Here is an 18,444-nt window from a genome sequence, read left to right on the forward strand (position 1 = left end):
TAATTTTATTGGTTTATAAATATCTGTTTATGTTTGTTTTTGTTCCTCAGATGTTTTAATGTGCACCAATATTGAGCACTACTGGCTTCTTGTCTCTGACCTACCCATCAGCTTTTATTTTTTTCTTTTTTTTTATTTATTTATTTGAGATGGGGTCTTGCTCTGTCGCTCAGGCTAGAACTTAGTGGCACAATCGTGGTTCACTACAACCTCTGCCTCCTGGGTTCAAGCAATTCTTCCTTAGCCTCCTAAGTAGCTGAAATTATGGGCATCTGCCACTGTGCATGGCTAATCTTTGTATTTTTAGTAGAGACGGTGTTCTACCATCTTGACCAGGCTGGTCTAAAACTCCTGATCTCATGATTCACACGCCTCAGCCACCCAAAGTGCTGGGAATACAAGTGTGAGCCACCATGCATGGCCAGCTTTTCTTAATTAGGGTTCTGGGAAAAGATTGAACCCTACAAAACACAACTTAAATGATCATTATCTCAATTTTCCCAAAGATGGTATATAGAAAAGACTATTTAGTACAACTAAATATATGAATTCATTGCCTACAAAGGATATCTCAGGGTAGGAGAATGAATTTTCTATTGGAGAGAGATGATGTTATAACAATTGAAAGATATGTCAAGAACCTGGGTGCGTTGGTAGCCGGGCTTCCCAGTGGACGAAAAGAGGCCCTGAGTGCTTGCATCTGCTGCTTTCTGTGACTGATAGAAACCTCCTACAATGACTGATTTAAACCTACCAACTATTTACGAGCTGGCTTACAAAATTTCTGAGTAGTTAAAAATTACCATCAACAAGCTGCTCTCCCAAATTGACAGGACCTGCCTCCAGCATGCCATATATTTTTTGAGAAATTTGTTGGTTGAGTCTAGATAACATGCCATGAAACTATTTTTTGAAGCCATTTTGCTGTGGCTATTCTAAAAGCAACTCACTTACATGATTCATACTAATTTCGTCTGGCAAAGAGCAGCTGGACCATCTCTTAAGGTCTCTTCCAAACTTGTAATACCATAACCATCAGCTGGAGAGGAGTGGGTTACTGGGACAAGAAAAAAAGAAGCCCCAAAATTGTGCATAAAGAGTCTTAAAAATAATTCCATACATCACAGGGTTGGTAAAATCAAACCTAAAACTCAGAGGATATAATACTACTTCTGTTTCTAAAATCCTAATTCAAAGCAAGGAAAAGAGTACAGAGTAGAAACAGCTGCAACTTCCTCCCCTTTACTTAACAGAAACACCCACATTCAATAGACTCGATAGTTTATTTAAGTTCCTCAGAACATATGGTGAACTCTTGAATCACCCCCACAAAAATATAGATGGTATAATAAGTTAAGATCTGAAAAAGTATTACATGATATTAAAAATAGGGATTAAAAACCACGTGCCTTGAAAAATTAACATGCCATATTAACAATATAAAACTTAGAGGATGTTTAGCTTAAGAAAAAAGATCCCAGGATGCATAATTATCTCCTCCAAATCATTGTGAATGAGCCTGAGGACTGTGTAAATAGTCACAAACACTAGGAAACATTTGTGTTTAAACATAAGGATGGGCTTTTCTGAAACTGCGTTGGAAGGTGGCAAGCATTCTGGCAGAGACTGGAAAATATTTGGTGACATTGTAGAAAGGATTTGGGTATTACATGAGAAGAGGCTAAACGATATTACTTCTTAGAAACTTATCAACTCTAATGTTTCATTATGTTGTTAGTCATGAAACAGATAAGTGAATCAGCTGAAATCAGGTAGATTTTTTTATTCCTCTATGAACACGAATTGTGGATGGGATTTGAGCAGAGGACCTCAATTACTTGCTTTATACATAGGTGCCTTTGACCCAAGGGGCATTTTTCATCAGTACCCAGTGGAGGAGGGAAGCCCTGTCCCACAATGGTCCTCAGGGCAAGGGGAAATGTGCCCTGCAGAAGAGCCAGCCTCACAGTATGGAAGAGCCAGCCTCATAGAGGTCCTACCTCAAATTCCACACCACAGAATGTACTGGACCAGAAATACTCTACTCAAGTAATATTAGAATAAAGACACATGTGTGCATATGTTTATCGCAGCAAAATCTATAATTTGAAAAATGTGAAACCAACCTAAATGCCCATCAACCAATGAGTGGATAAAGAATATGTGATATATATATATATATATATACACACACACACACACACACACACAAGCACATATGTATGTATCATATGTATAATACATATATATCACACACACATATATCACACACACATATATCATACACACACACACACACACACACACTATGGAATACTACTCAGCCATAAAATGGAATAAAATAATAGCCTTTACAGCAACTTGGATAGAACTGGAAGCCATTATCCTAAGTGATATCTGTCAGGAATGGAATAAACAAATATAGTTATGTTCTCACTTATAAGTGGGAGTGAAGCTGTGAGGATGCAAAGGTGTAAGAATGATACAATGAACTTTGGAGACTTGCAGGAAGTGCGGGAGGGCGGTGAGGGATGAAAGACTACATATTGGGTGCAGGGTACACTGCTCTGGTGACACGTGCATCAACATCTCAGATACCACCACTAAAGAACTTTACCATGCAACCAAAAACCACATGCACCCTCAAAAACCTGATTTTTTTTTTAAATAGCAAGTAGGATTTTTAGAGCATCATTTGCAAATGGGAGCGAGGCACTGCCCTGTGCTCTTCCAAGTGATTGTGTGGACTCATGGCCATCTGTGGCTTGTATTCCCCAAGGAAGAAGTTGCTGGGTCAGGAGCAGGAGGAGAGCTCATACACTCTGTTCTGATGGCTATTCCTGGGCACTTCCTGAACTTGGACAGTTTTCTTGAGCTTGACAACATTCCAAGACCACCCACAGCCATAGTTAGCGAAACGGAGATGCACTGATGGCTGCTTTCATCTCATCTGAGAGCCTTCACGCCACTGGGGCTCAGTGCATCCTGCAGGGACTTTCCATGTGTTACCACATATTTTACTTTAACAAATTAGAAGCATATGGTATCATAAGACAATAACCAGGGAACCTCCCTAAACCACTTGACTTCTTCTCCAACCCCACAGCATTGCACAGAGAAGAGAGTTCAGGTAGGATAAATTTTCTCTTTCAGGTAAATATGACATCATTGTGACCGGAATTTAGCTAAAAGGAGGAAATAGTCAATGGAGTAGCTTTCTGTGAAATAGCTGCCTCAGATATTGTGAAGTAGGCATTCTGATAGATGCTGCTTTTATTCTATTAGTTCATTTATTTATTTATTTACTTACTTACTTACTTATTTATTGAGACAGAGTCTCACTCTTTTGCCCAGGCTGGAGTGCAATGGTGCCATCTTGGCTCATTGTAACCTCCACCTCGTGAGTTCAAGAGATTCTCCTGCCTGAGCCTCCTGAGTAGCTGGGGTTACAGGTGCATGACACCAGGCCCAGCTAATTTTTTTTAATTATAAAGTAATTTAACCTTTAATACATGGAATAAGTTTTACAGCCACATTTGTAATTTACATTTACAGTTTAGATCACTGAAAAGCTTTCTGTTGCTCTGCAGCAGGAAATTTTACAATGTAGATTAAACAAATGTGCTACCAAGTGCAGCCAGGTAACCTCACCGAGGAATAAGATTTTCATAATGGAATTTGTTACAGGGAGTTAAATATTTTCGTAATGTTGTACAGCACATATTGTCAAAATGAACATTACCACTAAATAGTTTGCCAACAATTGTTAGCGATTAATGTTTTATAAAAACTTAATTTTGCTGTAAAGTGTACGGCTCTCCAAATGTTAATACATGAATTAAGTTTAAATGTAAAATAATCCCCTAAGACGGAGACTCAAGACATCAAAACTTTGATCACGACTGCACCTATTTTTCTACAAGAAAGAAAGAGAGAAAAACTTACATCACAATCCACCCAAAAAACAACAGAAAGGCTGTAAAATGACAGACTCACTGGCATCGAACATAACAAAATCTACAGTGAACTTATTTTTTTATGAATTGGCATTGCAAAAACTTGCAACGAAATGTGGTGAACTATGATCATGCAAATACAAATCCTTCACAATCATTTTTTTGTATGTTTTATAAAATGGTCTTAAAGATATATTTTCATCAACATTTCTAGTGCAATTTAATCAATGACAAAAATATAAAGCCATTTCTTATTCTTTATGTTATAGATTTTAAAACATGCCTTTGTACTGCTGAAATAGAAATTATGTGTTTGGGAGAACCGAGCTAAGGAAACATGAAAAAACCTGTGTATCTTGATTGGTTTCACCATGTTGGCCAGGCTGGTTTTAAATGCCTGACCTCAAGTGATCCATCTCTCAAAGTGCTGGGATTACAGGTGTGAGCCACCACGCCCAGCCCCTGTTAATTGAAACCTGCTATGCATCTCACTGCAGGTAAAGTGATTGTTGAGCATCCTCACAGAATGGTCCCCTTTCCTCACGTCGTGACTGCTATGTTCACATCGCAGCTGCCTTTCATCCTTTTCTGTTGTGGTGTCTTCTGAGGTTTGTTTATGGCCCACTATTTTTGCCTATATTGTCTCTGTAAACTAATCTTGGTATCTTGTCATTTCCTTGTGTTCAAACATCTTCTCTCTCAAAGGACCGTATCGGTATACAAATACACAGCATGGGTGGGAGAATATATTCTCCAGGTAAACAGCACGTCTTCACAGCACGTTTAAACCGCACTTGAGAAAGACTTGGTGGTCTATGGAGACGCCACTCACTGGCCAGTGAGAAGGGATGTGCGTTTTCTGCCTTGGTTTTTATTTAAGCTTTTCTGCTCTACTTTGGTTTTCACATTCTTTTTTTTTTTTTTTTCTTGATACAGCGGTTCCTCTTAACATATTACTCTAAAATGAAGTCTCGTTTTTATGTTTTTAAACAAAAATAGAATTTTTTGGTTAGATTAGCCAGTCTCAGAATGCTGTGCTGGAACAGTGCATCCCATGACTCAAAAAGGTGGCCTCTAAAGGTGCACAGAATAAATTAGAAAAAGTAAGGTTTAGAGATGGGAGGGAGGGATTTGCTGTATCCTTCAGTGAGCTGATGACAGAGCCAAGACCGATACACCTGCCACCTGATTCCTAAATGTTTGGGTTTGGCTGGCTATTTATGGGACTCAGGCACACTCAAGACACTATGCCCTGAAGATGGGTAATCTCTAAATTTTGAATTAATGCTACCTGAAAAGAAGTATGTGAAGAAGTCATCGTTTTATCATGCTGTGATTCGTATGAGGTGGAGGTATGTACTGTTTCCTAAGGGAAGACTAGGACAGACACAGCTCAGCAGAGGCGTGAGCGGGACATAGTCCAGGAGCATCCATTAGCCGGAATTTTAAAGCATAAGGTTTAACCAGACAGCCATTTTTTTGCGTGTTGCGTGGGAGAGGGAGGAAGAAAGATGTTTCCAGCAAAGGAAACAGAGCACGATCAACACTTTAACATCACTTCTGCATTTCATCAGAATCCATCTTCAGCATTTAACTGCAAGCTTTGTCTCTCTTTTTAACTTCAATATTGGCACGGATTTTTTCTTTGATTATTGTACTAAAAGAAGAATGGGATGAAATATACTTGATCCGTTTGACTACACCTAAATGAGTGTCACTCATACAACTAGAGTGAGGTACAACAACCTTTGGAAATAAATTGTGTGTATAGGAGACAAAAGAAAACTAACACGAGACTCTTTAAAAATAAGTAATGATAACAATTAAAAACTCTTTCTTCTTTCTTTTCCTTTTTATCACAGAAAGAACACCTAAGTGGGACAGATTTCTGGGTAAAAGGAATTTGCAAAACTTCTGAAAAGTCAAATAACAATTTTTTTTTTTTTTTTTTGAGACGGAGTTTCGCTCGTTACCCAGGCTGGAGTACAATGGGGCGATCTCGGCTCACCGCAACCTCCGCCTCCTGGGTTTAGGCAATTCTCCTGCCTCAGCCTCCTGAGTAGCTGGGACTATAGGTGTGTGCCACTGTGCCCAGCTGATTTTTTTTGTATTTTTAGTAGAGACAAGGTTTCACCATGTTAACCAGGATGGTCTCGATCTCTTGACCTCGTGATCCACCCGCCTCAGCCTCCCAAAGTGCTGGAATTACAGGCTTGAGCCACCACGCCCGCCTCAAATAACAATATTAAAAAAAAAAAAAAAAACTGCAAAGTTTGGGGAAAAAACTCAAAACAGGCTAAGTAAACTGCAGAACTGATATATTTGCTTGAAACATTTCATAACATGTGAATTTTATATAAAGATGACATAAACAGCCAAGAGAAGGAAGAGTATTTGTGCATATAAGTTGCTGTTCCTTACTTTCTTTAAGGTGACATGTAAATTATGACTTGCATTTAAAAGTGGAGCAGGACGATCGCATTTCCCATCAGTATTTTCTTTGTCACAACCTGCTTTGCCAAGTTGCTTATGTAAGTGCAATTTAGATATATCTCCTCTCCATAGCATTTAGTCGATCGTTACATTGCCTGTTTTACCTTGATGTAATTAACACTGTATTAATAATTTTTTCAGCATAGTATCAGACCTCAGAATCTTTGTGATTTACCGTAACAAATATTCACTGTCTTGCTCTGGCTCTGAGGTCCTACTGTCGCTTTTCTGGTCTTGCTTGAAGTGGGCTGGTCTTGGTCCCAGGTTATGTGTTGGGTTCATGTCTGCCACATATGACTATTTTCCCTGGTCGGGCAGTTTTGTGGGTATGCTCATCCAGTGGCCGACTGCAGCTGTTAGGAAGGTCAAGCCAAACCAATCATGCATCTTTAAAGCTTCTATTCAAGAAAACATCTGCTAATATTGCATAAGCCACAAACCAACATCAATGGCATGAAGAAACAGACTTCACCAGTGTAGTGTAATGCAAGGTCACAGAGCAGAGAGCAGGTGATGACTGAGCACACGCATCCAATCTACCAAAAATAATATCTGCAGAGGATTTCATGGATTTTTTTGCTGCAGGTAGAAACCATTTCCATAAGAATTACATTTATTAAACCATATGGTGTGGCCTCCAATTCTCACATATTTATTGCTGTGACATGTGCATTATGTCATGTTTTATTATATTTTAGCTAATAATTAAGCCTTAGCTAAAATAGATATAAAGTGCTGTTGAAAGACAGAAAGTCAGTTCCTTGCATCTCTTTGGTCTGGTTTGCTCCAAAGCCGAAGAAAATCTACACAACTCTTGTCACATGCGTGTGCCTATGAATCCTTGCTGCTTTCCGCATTCTGACTCATGCTTCCCGCCAGTCCTCTCTTTTAATATTTTAAACCGACTGTTCTCACTTTCTTTCTTTCTCTCAACTATGTATCTTTAGACTAGAACTCTTTCTCACACTGCAGATATACAGGCAATGGTCTAATGGGTATTGCCAACTGCATATTTCTAAACACCCCAAATTATACCACTTTCAAACAAAATCAACTTCTTTCCTTCCTCGTGTCTTCATCTTGGTTGGCAAAAGTCACTATTTTTCTGGGGTCAAACTGAACCTTGTTGTCAAGTCATTGTTGATCCTGTCCTGTGTTGCATTCCTCATATTTTATAAAACAAGCATTTGTCTCCATCTACGTCTTTCAAATTCTTTCATTTTCCCATACCTATTGATCTACTAATAATAGCTACTATGTATTCTTTATTTAATATGTGTCAATCACTATGCTAGCATTTTACTATTAATATATTATTTGTCCTTTGGAGCAAATATTAATCTCATTACGCTACAGATGAGAAGAGATCTCAAGAGATTAGGAAGATAAAAAAAATTAAGCTTCAGGAAATTAAGTAAGTTGCTTGGGGGCTGTTGTTATAAAACTGCCCAGAAGAGAAAATATTGTTTGGCAGAGTCCCTTGCCCCACCTCTGCTATGACAGTCACAGCTGTGTCCTGTCCTCGCTAACAGGAATCACACCTGAAGGATAAGAGCTGGATGCTCAGCCTGCGTCGCACTCATAAACTCAATGTCTATGCAAACCTTTATTTCTGTCTCCATACTCTTTGTAGACAAAGAGATGGTGTCTGGTTTGAATAATTTTCTGTATCTCAATTTTCTTGACTCTATACAGCCAAGAGAAACAATATTCGTTAAACGCTTACTGTATTGCGGGAGTTGTGCCAGATGCCGGAAGTAGAAATGCAGAAAATACAGTGTTTGCCCTCAGTAGCCCACAGATCAACAGCTGCTGACCAAGAGTCAAAGAGAAAGTTATACACAGAAAATGTATAGATAAATAAGACACTCATTTTTATTGTTATAGAAATCTAATGACAGAATAATTTCTGTTACTAAACCCTAGAAATACTATGTTTGGAAATATATATGCAAATTATGCAGATGCTTCAGGCCCAGAACCAGGTTAACCCAAAATAGCTGGGTAATTAAAATAACTAGTTAATTACTGACTACATTTTTACCGTATTCATCAGGACAACTTCTAACTGTTGGTTCAAACTTAATTAACATGTCTCATTTATAAATGAACAGACTTTTCAAAAATTAAATATGGTTCTAGACTGAAGTAAAATGGTGAAGGCTGAGGAAAAGAATTTCACCAACTTGTCATCTTCAGAAAAATACCCAGATCAAGGGCAACTAAGAAAGTTCACCTGGTAAACGCACTGCGTTTGCACCTTCTGAGATGTAACTTCGGGAGCGTAAGTGGTAATCAGCAATAATGCATCGCTTTTTTCCTAATGTCAGTATTGGTGAATTCATTATTAATTATCTCACTACAGTTTAGTGCTTAAAATAATCCAAATGCATGAAGTAAATGAGTTGATTGGTAGGAAATTCTGTCATGCAAATTCACGCAGTACAGACCCTCACTGTCACACTTACCGCGGACAGTCTAAGCGGGTCACCAGAGTAGCTGGCCTCTGTTAATTTGTTTTCTCAGACGCACCATCCATATTCATGATACCCTGCTGTTTGTCTGTCACCTCAGAGGAGCCCTCTCTATCTTCAGAATCACAATGAACAGAAATGCGCACATTTAGCCAATGAATAGTGATAGAATCAAAGAGTTATGAGTCTAGTTTACTTCAGTTTATTTTTCAGGCTTTTACTACGGACTAGAGGCAGCAATTATTTGTCCATATGGTATTCTTTAAACGCTAGTCTGTGGGCAGTCATGTACAGGGCTCAGAGAAAGAAGACTCTGTGAAGGCAAAATATTCATTCATTTTAGGGTTCCATGGCTTGCTGCGCTGCAAACCAATCTGTTCTAATCCACATTGAGTTAATGTGGATTAAATAAATGAAACTAAGCACGTAGGGTGAGCATCTAGGTCTTACCCTTCAGTTGTGATTCGTGTTAACAAGACTATGACACAGCTGTGACCATCATAGCAGAGGTGGGGCAAGGGACTCTGCCAAACAATATTTTGTTCACTTGGGCATTTATTTTCTTTCCAAGAATGCAATGTGTTTCATTAGCCAAGAGCTAGAAGATGGCATCATTGCTTCCATCTTGCTCAGGTTCACACTGTAGTTATAGATGTGACATGAAACAAATACAGAAGTTTGAAAATAGAGGAAATCTGGTTAGCATTCATTCCTTTCAAAGATTACATTTGTCAACCATGAATCCTATTCGCAATAACGGGACCTTTCCTGAATGTGGACACTTGTTTCACTTTAAGATTTTAACCCTTATTTTATTTTCACTTTATATGAAAGTCTATGTAATAATAACTCCTTTTATCAATGAAAATAGATTTTTTTTAAAAAGGAACTTGTCGATTATTTTTGAGTCAAGTAAGATAAAGAATAAGAGCAGAGACATATTATCTTACTTATAAAAAGACACAAAAAATTAAATGACGAAAAATATATTGCAGCCTTTCCCAGAGCCTTCTTGTTTCCTTGTTGATATGCGCGAAGCAAAGGATTAGCTTCATTGGCGATATTTGTGTCAGGGCCACACTGACTAATTTAATATTCTGATTGGCTGAGCAGCAGAGCTTTAACGGCTGTTAACTTTTTGGCAAGCAGCTCTGAGAGGGCGATAATGAGATTAACATTCAGAGGACCTGATTTGCTTTTTTGCTGTATTTAATTACTACTTTGACACCAAATAGTATTCACTATGAGTTCTCTAGATAGGGCTATTAATCCACATCTGTGTCACATGGTGGGCTCTGCTTTGAAAACCTGTAGAAAATGGGATCTTTAAAAACTGCCCTTTACAAGAGCAGGGGACATTCATGACGAAGGTCCAGTCAGCGATAAGTGTTTGAAATTGAGTTTTGCCTCCGGCATAGTCTTCGGTGGTATGCAAATCAAGTGCCAAGTTCTTATTTGTATGTTAATTATTTACAAAGCGTTTTTGCGGTAATTCTGCATTTTCTTATTCCTCAAGACATTTTGGATGAAGTCGTATGGTGCCTAACTTGCAAATGAGATAAACAAACGTGGATATAGATCTGGCCAGAGATCACATACCTTGGGGGCCCTTGAGCCTAGACTCATGCCTCTCTGCGTCACAACACAGATTCTATTTGGAGAAGTCTAAAGTCACTCGCTCTTTTATTATCTTCTCAGCTCTCAGAATTTGTAAACGGGTACGGTTATCTTCTCACACGAGTTAGATAGTAAAGTAGAAAATTACTGTTCAACACAGAGAACCATATGCTTAAACTTCTCGAGAAAAAACATTTCTAAAGGATTAGAGAAAACTTCTAACTAAAAACAAAATTAAGAAAACTAAGGTGAACTGAATCAATGATGTGCTTGGTCCTACAATGATACCAATGGCCGAGGGGACTATCTTGTTCTAATACCACAAAATACCACAGAGTAGGCAGCTTAGAAACAACAGAAGTCTATTTTTCACAGTTCTGAAGGCAGAGAAGTCCAACATCAAGGCACCAGCAGATTTGGTGTCTCATGAGGGCCCACTTCTTCATAAAGGGTATCTGCCAGGGGCATGATAGCTCTTTGGGGCCTCTTTTATGAAGGCCCTAATCCCATGCAAGAAGGGCCATCATAAGCTAATGACCACTCCCCACAAAGGCTCCATTTCTTACTTGGGAAATGTTTCAAAATACAAAGTTTCAAGGGATACAAACATTCAATCTGTAGCAGGGACCATAAATATAACACACCTCTGTCTTCAATGTTGTTGTTCACAAAAATAAGATGTTCCTTAATACCTTTTCAAAGTTAACATTCTATAATGACACATATTTTTATATCTTTGTATTTATATACACTTATACACAAATAGGGATGCTTTAATTCAGAACGAGCCTATTGAATCACTCTTCAACTCTTTATGTTCCTCCACACTATCTTTTTTTTTTTTTTTTTTCTTGAGATGGAGTTTCACTCTTGTTACCCAGGCTGGAGTGCAATGGCGTGATCTCGGCTCACCACAACCTCCGCCTCCTGGGTTCAGGCAATTCTCCTGCCTCAGCCTCCTGAGTAGCTGGGATTACAGGCACGCGCCACCATGCCCAGCTAATTTTTTTTTGTATTTTTAGTAGAGACGGGGTTTCACCATGTTGACGAGGATGGTCTCGATCTCTTGACCTCGTGATCCACCCGCCTCGGCCTCCCAAAGTGCTGGGATTACAAGCTTGAGCCACCACACCCAGCCCACACTATCTTTTTAATAGGATAAATTTTTATTGGTTAGTAAGGTACTCGAATGGTAGCTGCAGATACTAGGGAATATGTCTAGACAAGATGTGGTGGGATTTAAATAAACACTTCTCTGTGTATACTGAACACAGAATTTTCCAGGTTTCTCTTTCACCTACACATCCATCCATCATCCATCCTTCCATCATCCATCCATCCATCCATCATCCCTCTATCTATCTATATTCTATCGATCAATCTATCTATCTATCAATTTATCTAATCTATCTATCCATCCACATATCTATGCTTCCATCCAACCATCCATTCATCTATCCATTCTTCTATCTATCTATCTATCATCTATCTATCTATCTATCTATCTATCTATCTATCTATCTATCTATCTATCTAATCTATCTATCCATCCACTTATCTATGCTTCCATCCATCCACTCATCTACCTGCCCATCCATTCATCTATCCAACATTATTTACTTAACCTGTTACTTGAACTATTACTGAGAGCATAAAAATGTAGTCCCTTTCTTCAAGAAGCTGATACTCTAAATGCAATCTAATTTCTGGCTGCTGTTTTAAGAAAGTTTTAAATGAAATTCAGAGTCAAGACAAGTCATTTACAAAGACATTAGAATGCTACTTATTCATTTAATAACTTATTTGTTTGACATACAGAATATATTGTACATCATGCTTGGAGAAGACAAGAAATTTAATCCGATAAGGAAATCATTTTGTTAAAAGAAGTAACTAACACCATCAAGTACCTAAGACAGTATAATGTCATATCATTGACTATTTTTTTCTGGTAGAATAAGTAATTTGTGTGTCTGTGTTGGGTGTTCAGAGAGAGGAAGGCCACTTGAAACAATTCTATGACTGCAAATAATTTGAAAAGTACTTAATCAGAGTTTTATTGGGTTTATTTAAGTTTTTGCATTTTGAAAAAACTACTACCCATTTTACAGCTCACAATATACAATGTTGCTTTGACAGTGAGGTCCACTGTAGGCTAATTCTGTTACTGGCAAGTTGCCGTGGCAGGTGTGTGACAGCCAGCTAGGTGCCTGTGCACACTCAGTGTCCTGCGTGGTGACCTGTTGACAGTACGCTGTGGGCTGCAACCCAGGACTGATGTGCAGAGGGCCAGCCCTGCCGCAGTCTGTGATTGGCTCTGGCCAGGGGAATGTGATGGTCAACAAGGCTCACCTGGCCTCAGGTACCATTATTGCAGACAATTACAAAGAAAAGTTCTCAGATTGGCATTTCAGAGGCAAAGCAATTATCAAAGAATAATTAAATCACAGCATGAGCGAAGTAAATTCACATTTAGCTAAATAGTCTACTTTAGGCAATTTAGCTTCACAGGTATCTCTGTAGAGACAGGTGTCCAAATTTTGTATATTCCTGTCTTACTCCTGATATAGCACATGGTAATGCATGTTATTTATCTACACACACACGCACACACACACACACACACACCCCTCCAACACTGTCATAAATATTACTTCCAAAAAGTTGACTAAGCTGTGTCTGCTATTGCTGCTGTTGTCACGGTTCATTCACTTACTTCTTGATTGCTACATCTTTCTCGCATATGGTACATGAGCTCTGTGCTCATGTTCTCAAGTGCTCTCCTCCTTCTGGTGATAATCCTGGAGTTTCCTCTTGACCTGAACAATCATCTAAGACTCCCTTCCTAGTCCTGCTGACCATTCCCTCCTTACATCATCCCAGTTTCTATCGCTGCCCTGACTTGAATGTGAGCCCCAGCTCCTCCCTTCACCTGCTCTGGCTTCACATGGCTGCCTGTGCTCACCATAATAGAGGCAGGGAAAACAAACCCCTGCCAGGGGAAAGGTAGGTGGGGTAACAGTGAGACTCTCCTGCTAAGGTTGTCCTGTTTTCCTCCTCCTAAAGTTTCCTGCCAGGTTCATTCCAGCTACAAGTAAGATACAACATCAGAACTATGTTTGTGACTGTTCACTTCCTCTACAAAGGCACAGAAAAGCCTCTCAGCAATCGCAGCCACTCACAGTGCATCAGTTGCCAAAGGGAAAGGAAAATGGGATCTTGCAACCATTTATTGTTATATATAATGCATTAAATATAATATACCCAGAAGGAAAAATGCCTGCATCTCTATGAACTTAGCATACATTTTTACAGAAAAGTTTGAAAGACTTTGACACTGTTCACACTTATCATGAGTTAGATGAGTGCAGAAGTCATATTTTCATTTTGAGATGCCATTAATCCTGCAGGGGAAGCAGTTTTTTTGGATAATTTAAGAAGACAACGAGAGAAAAGTTCTTATCACCATGCCTGCCAAAGGGTAGCCACTCCCTGACTGGGGTAGTGATGGCCCAATGGCAGTGGCAGTACTGGTGGTAATGGTCATAGCAGTCGTTGTGAAGGTGAATGGATTGAAAAATGATGGGCTCAGATAAAGAGCAGAGGGGTGTGTGTGAGTGTGTGTGTGTGTGTGTGTGTGTGTATTTCTAAAACAACAGAGTCCTGTCAGAGTTCAAATAGACATTTTAAAAAATTCTATATGACTATTGTAGCTAGCAAGCTCCACAATCTAGTAACTTCATTGATAAAAATCATTTTCCTCTCTGCTTTCTAACGATCACACTCTTCTGGACTTTTGTACTCCTTCCTGGGTGCCACAGGGTCAGAATACAAAGAAGCAGGGGTGTGTTCAGAGAAGAATAGGCATGCTGCAATAATCGCTGGGGCACTGGGGAAGTCTGCCCTGGAGAACAGAATCTTCGGGGATTCCTGAGAGCAGGCTTCACTTTTGGGAAGGCTTTCAGAGGGGATGGGGTGGCCATCTTCCCATGGGCCCTAACTGTTGGTGCCTGAACCAGTGGGAAATAGACTTTACCCAGTGAAATGAATGTTGTGATGGTCCTAGCTTCCAGAATGGAACCAGGCTGTCATAGGAAGAAATGAATTTTCATCATTTAGGAAACTCAGAATAAAGGGTTCATGGAGGATGGAAAGGAACAAAGGCTGCTTTAGCCTCATGTAATTGTTTGAGAATGTCCCTATCTGTGTAGGAGGCACAGAAGAGCATGTATACATAGATGTATATGGATATGCACAGAAAACTGGGTTGGGTGGATGACCTCTTTGGGCCCTTGTAGCCCTAGGACGCTGCATTTTTTATGAGTAGAGATTATTTCTCCACTTTGTTTCTTTCTTTTTTTTTTTTAAACTGCATATAGTAAATCGAATCCAGGGCTCATGGATTTTATTTTATTTTATTAACAAGCAGTGAGTGGTGAGAGGTGGAAGGAGAGCAACCAGGAATTTAGGAGATGCAGTTTTAACATCTTCTAAACTCGCATTGCCACATACTAGTGCTGTCACCCTGCGCAACTCAAATTTCTTTAAGACACAATTTGCCACACTGATAAAGTAGAATCTTAGGACAAACCTGATCTATTTTTTTCTTATTTAAAATTCTACGATTACACAGGCTACTCATAAATGAGTCTATATACATTTTATGCATTTATTAGTTTTGGCCAGTGCAAAAATGGGGGAAATTATCTGCACTTAGGATGACAATGAAGCCTTCCCATCTGAGGGTATTTTATACATAGACACAAACCTTTTATTTTTGCATTATGTTATAAACTCCTGCCACTAGCTTTTTCTCCAAGCAGCATCTCTTACTTATTAAAAGAATCCTGAGTAAGACACTCAAGAATGAAATAGCCATTTTGCTTACCTAAAGCAAGAATCTTATCACCATTTAATAGTGCACGGAAGAGTTGCACATTTATATTTGATTTGTAGCATTTGTTTGTAGTTCGAGGTCCTGGGATGCAGATTTAAACAGATTCCTACCACTGTTCCACTGGCATGGGGTGGTCATCACACATCTGTATGAAAAGCCACACCAGGGTTTCTTCCCTCAACTTGACTTCAGTCTGAGTTCCAAGGCTTTCTGATGATTAAACTGCAGAGAGTTCAAATTTGCTATCAGACAATTGGAACTAATTGTCTGAGACGATTTACATCCATCGTTGTGGGATTTTATGGCATTTCAGACTCTGAGTAAGATGAATAAATAACAGAGCTGGAGTCATTACTCTGTTTTATTACCTGCGATGTGCCCTGGAATCTGGAGGTAATTTGGGCACCATGACTTTGTCAGAGAGTGGACACCTGTCAAGCTGTGGGTTCGGGTGGTATTTTGCAATCTATCCACTTCCACCCTTTACAATTCCAACCTTAAAACCAATGAATTGAGTTGTGTTTTGTTGTTTTTGTCGTTGTTGTTATAAGTAGGGAATTCTATTAAAGAAACGGGAGCAACTCTCCCTTTTCCTTCGGTAATTTGGGTTTCTGTTTCCATCCTCTCCAGTCCTCATCTTGTCTCATGCACACAGACACTTCATTCTTCTGCTTCCTTCATGGACCCAGAGGAAGCAACATCATCCTCATCATCTCAGTGCTTTGACTTTGGTGCAGCAGAGGCCACTCAACCAAGGAGGCCACCGGTTAGCAGTGGTCGCTCGTGCCCCTGCTAGTGAGGGAGATGGTTTGTCAGCTCTTTTTTTGAGAAGCCTATTTTAAAGTCTTAAAATATCTTGGAAACTGAATTTTTCACTCTAAGGAAGTGTTTTCATAGTTAAATCATTTTACTTGTCTGGAAATTTCCCCCAATTTGGATTTATTTTCAAAATTTAATTTTACAAAGACATTTTAGCTTTATATTTTTCTGGCCCCATGTTAAACATAGAACTAGTGCAAAAGTGATTGGTTTGTTTATTAAAAATAGTTCATAAGAGTTATTTAGTCAATTAACAGTTGCCTTCTGAACAATTCTTACATGTGTACTATTATATGATTAGGAGAAAATCCACATTGAACTTCCATTTAGTTTCAGAGAAAAGAAGGGGATAACCTGGGCACATTTATCTGAGAGAGATAAATTAAAAGGATACAGAGTTCAGATAGAACTGTCTTTGTGTATCCTTCTCTACAGCAATCTTGTGTTATGTGCCATTAATCGAGAACAAGAAATTTTATAATTCAGATTTCAGGAGTGAATAGATATTATGCCGAAAAGACAAAGTCTGGATGTGAACTTTAATAACTGCTGAGTCAATATCGTTCATCGAATGCCTAATTTAATGACTGGGCATACAGGAATGAATAAGGCACCCTGACCTGGCTTCAGAGAACTCACAGTCCACACACAGTGGACACAGCACAAGGAAACGTAAGAGGGAGCAGTGATCGCTTCAGCAGACGTGCAGACACAGTGGGAAGCGCGGTTTGCTTTGAGTTAACTTAGGGAGGTATTCTCAGAGCTGATTCATGGCGCACTACTTGAAGGGTGAATTAAAGTTTACCAGAAAGACAGAGGGCAAAATGTGTTCATGCCAGTCAGATGTGCCAGCGCGAGACCAGCTCCAGCGAGCCGGCCATTCCCGGATTTCAGATTTGGAATTTAGTTTGATTTTCTCCTTGGTCCTTTTTCCTTCCTCTCCTGTCACCTCTACTAATCTCATCTTTCAATCCTAATTAAGGGTTGAAAGTACTGAAATAAGCAATTTTCCTCACTCTCTAGTCCTGTCCTGGGCAGTCTCAACTATGGAGAAGGCTGTGGACATGACGTCGGTGTTGATGATACCTGGGTCCACCCCGAACCTGGACCCTCTTCTGGGGTACACCTGCCTCCAGCTGTTGCTCCCCATTCTTGGGAGGTCTCCTGGGCTCCCTTGGTCTGACACAAAAGCCTCCTGAACTTTCTTCTTCACCTCCTCATTCTTCAGACAACATGAAGATATAAATTCAGGTCAAGTCACACCACTCTGCTGCCTAAGAGCTTCAGTAGGTTTCATTTCCTTGGATTTTAATATAAAAAATCTGAACAGCATCTGCAAAATCCTGCTCAGTCAAATCCCAGGTTTCCTCTCAGTTCCCTCTCTTGGCTCCCGGCTCCCTCCTGGCTCTGCTTTACAAGGAGCAACCTCTGTCCATCTCAGGGTTTCTCCCATCTGCTTCTTCTGACCATAATTCTCTATCACTTGTGCATCAGCAGGTTTTTTAAAATTCACTGATGTGCAAGTGATAGAGAATAGTCACTGGGTCCCCCAGATTAGCTTCTATCTCTGCTTAGTGCGTGCAGCATGTAATACAAGCACAGTTTAGTAGAAATAAGTCTGTTCATTGTGCAAGATTCTATGTTTCCAAGGGCAAAGATTGCACACTCTTCACTGCCGTATTCCCTGCAGTTGAAGAATGAATAGATGAAAGGAAGAAAGGAGAGTGGGGAAAAAAGCAGGCAGCTAGGAGGAAGACAGAAAAAAATTATAAATTAATACCATTATATATTCACTACATTGTGAGTAATGCAAGAAGGTAGGCTGAAGAGTTACCAATCAGAGAAAAATATGAAATTAAGATAAATGTGAGAAATACAGGTCTTACGTTATAAACTCTGATTGGAAAAAAGGAGACAAAGCTCCCTTTGCGATCTAAGTTAACTGTGCCATTCTGAGCAAGTCACTTAAGCTTTCTGGGTCTGAGTTTATTCAACAGTGGAAGGAGGAGCTTCAATGAGAAGACACACCATGGAATATTATGCAGCCATAAAAAAGAACAACATCATGTGTTTGGTGGGAAGATGGATAAAGCTGGAAGCTAAGTATCCATATTAAACCAATGCAGGAAAAGAAAACCAAATACTGCATATTCTCATTTATAAATGGGAGCTAAATTATGAGAACATG

This window comes from Callithrix jacchus, chromosome 14, assembly GCF_049354715.1.
Source record: "Callithrix jacchus isolate 240 chromosome 14, calJac240_pri, whole genome shotgun sequence".
Lineage (NCBI taxonomy): Eukaryota > Metazoa > Chordata > Mammalia > Primates > Cebidae > Callithrix > Callithrix jacchus.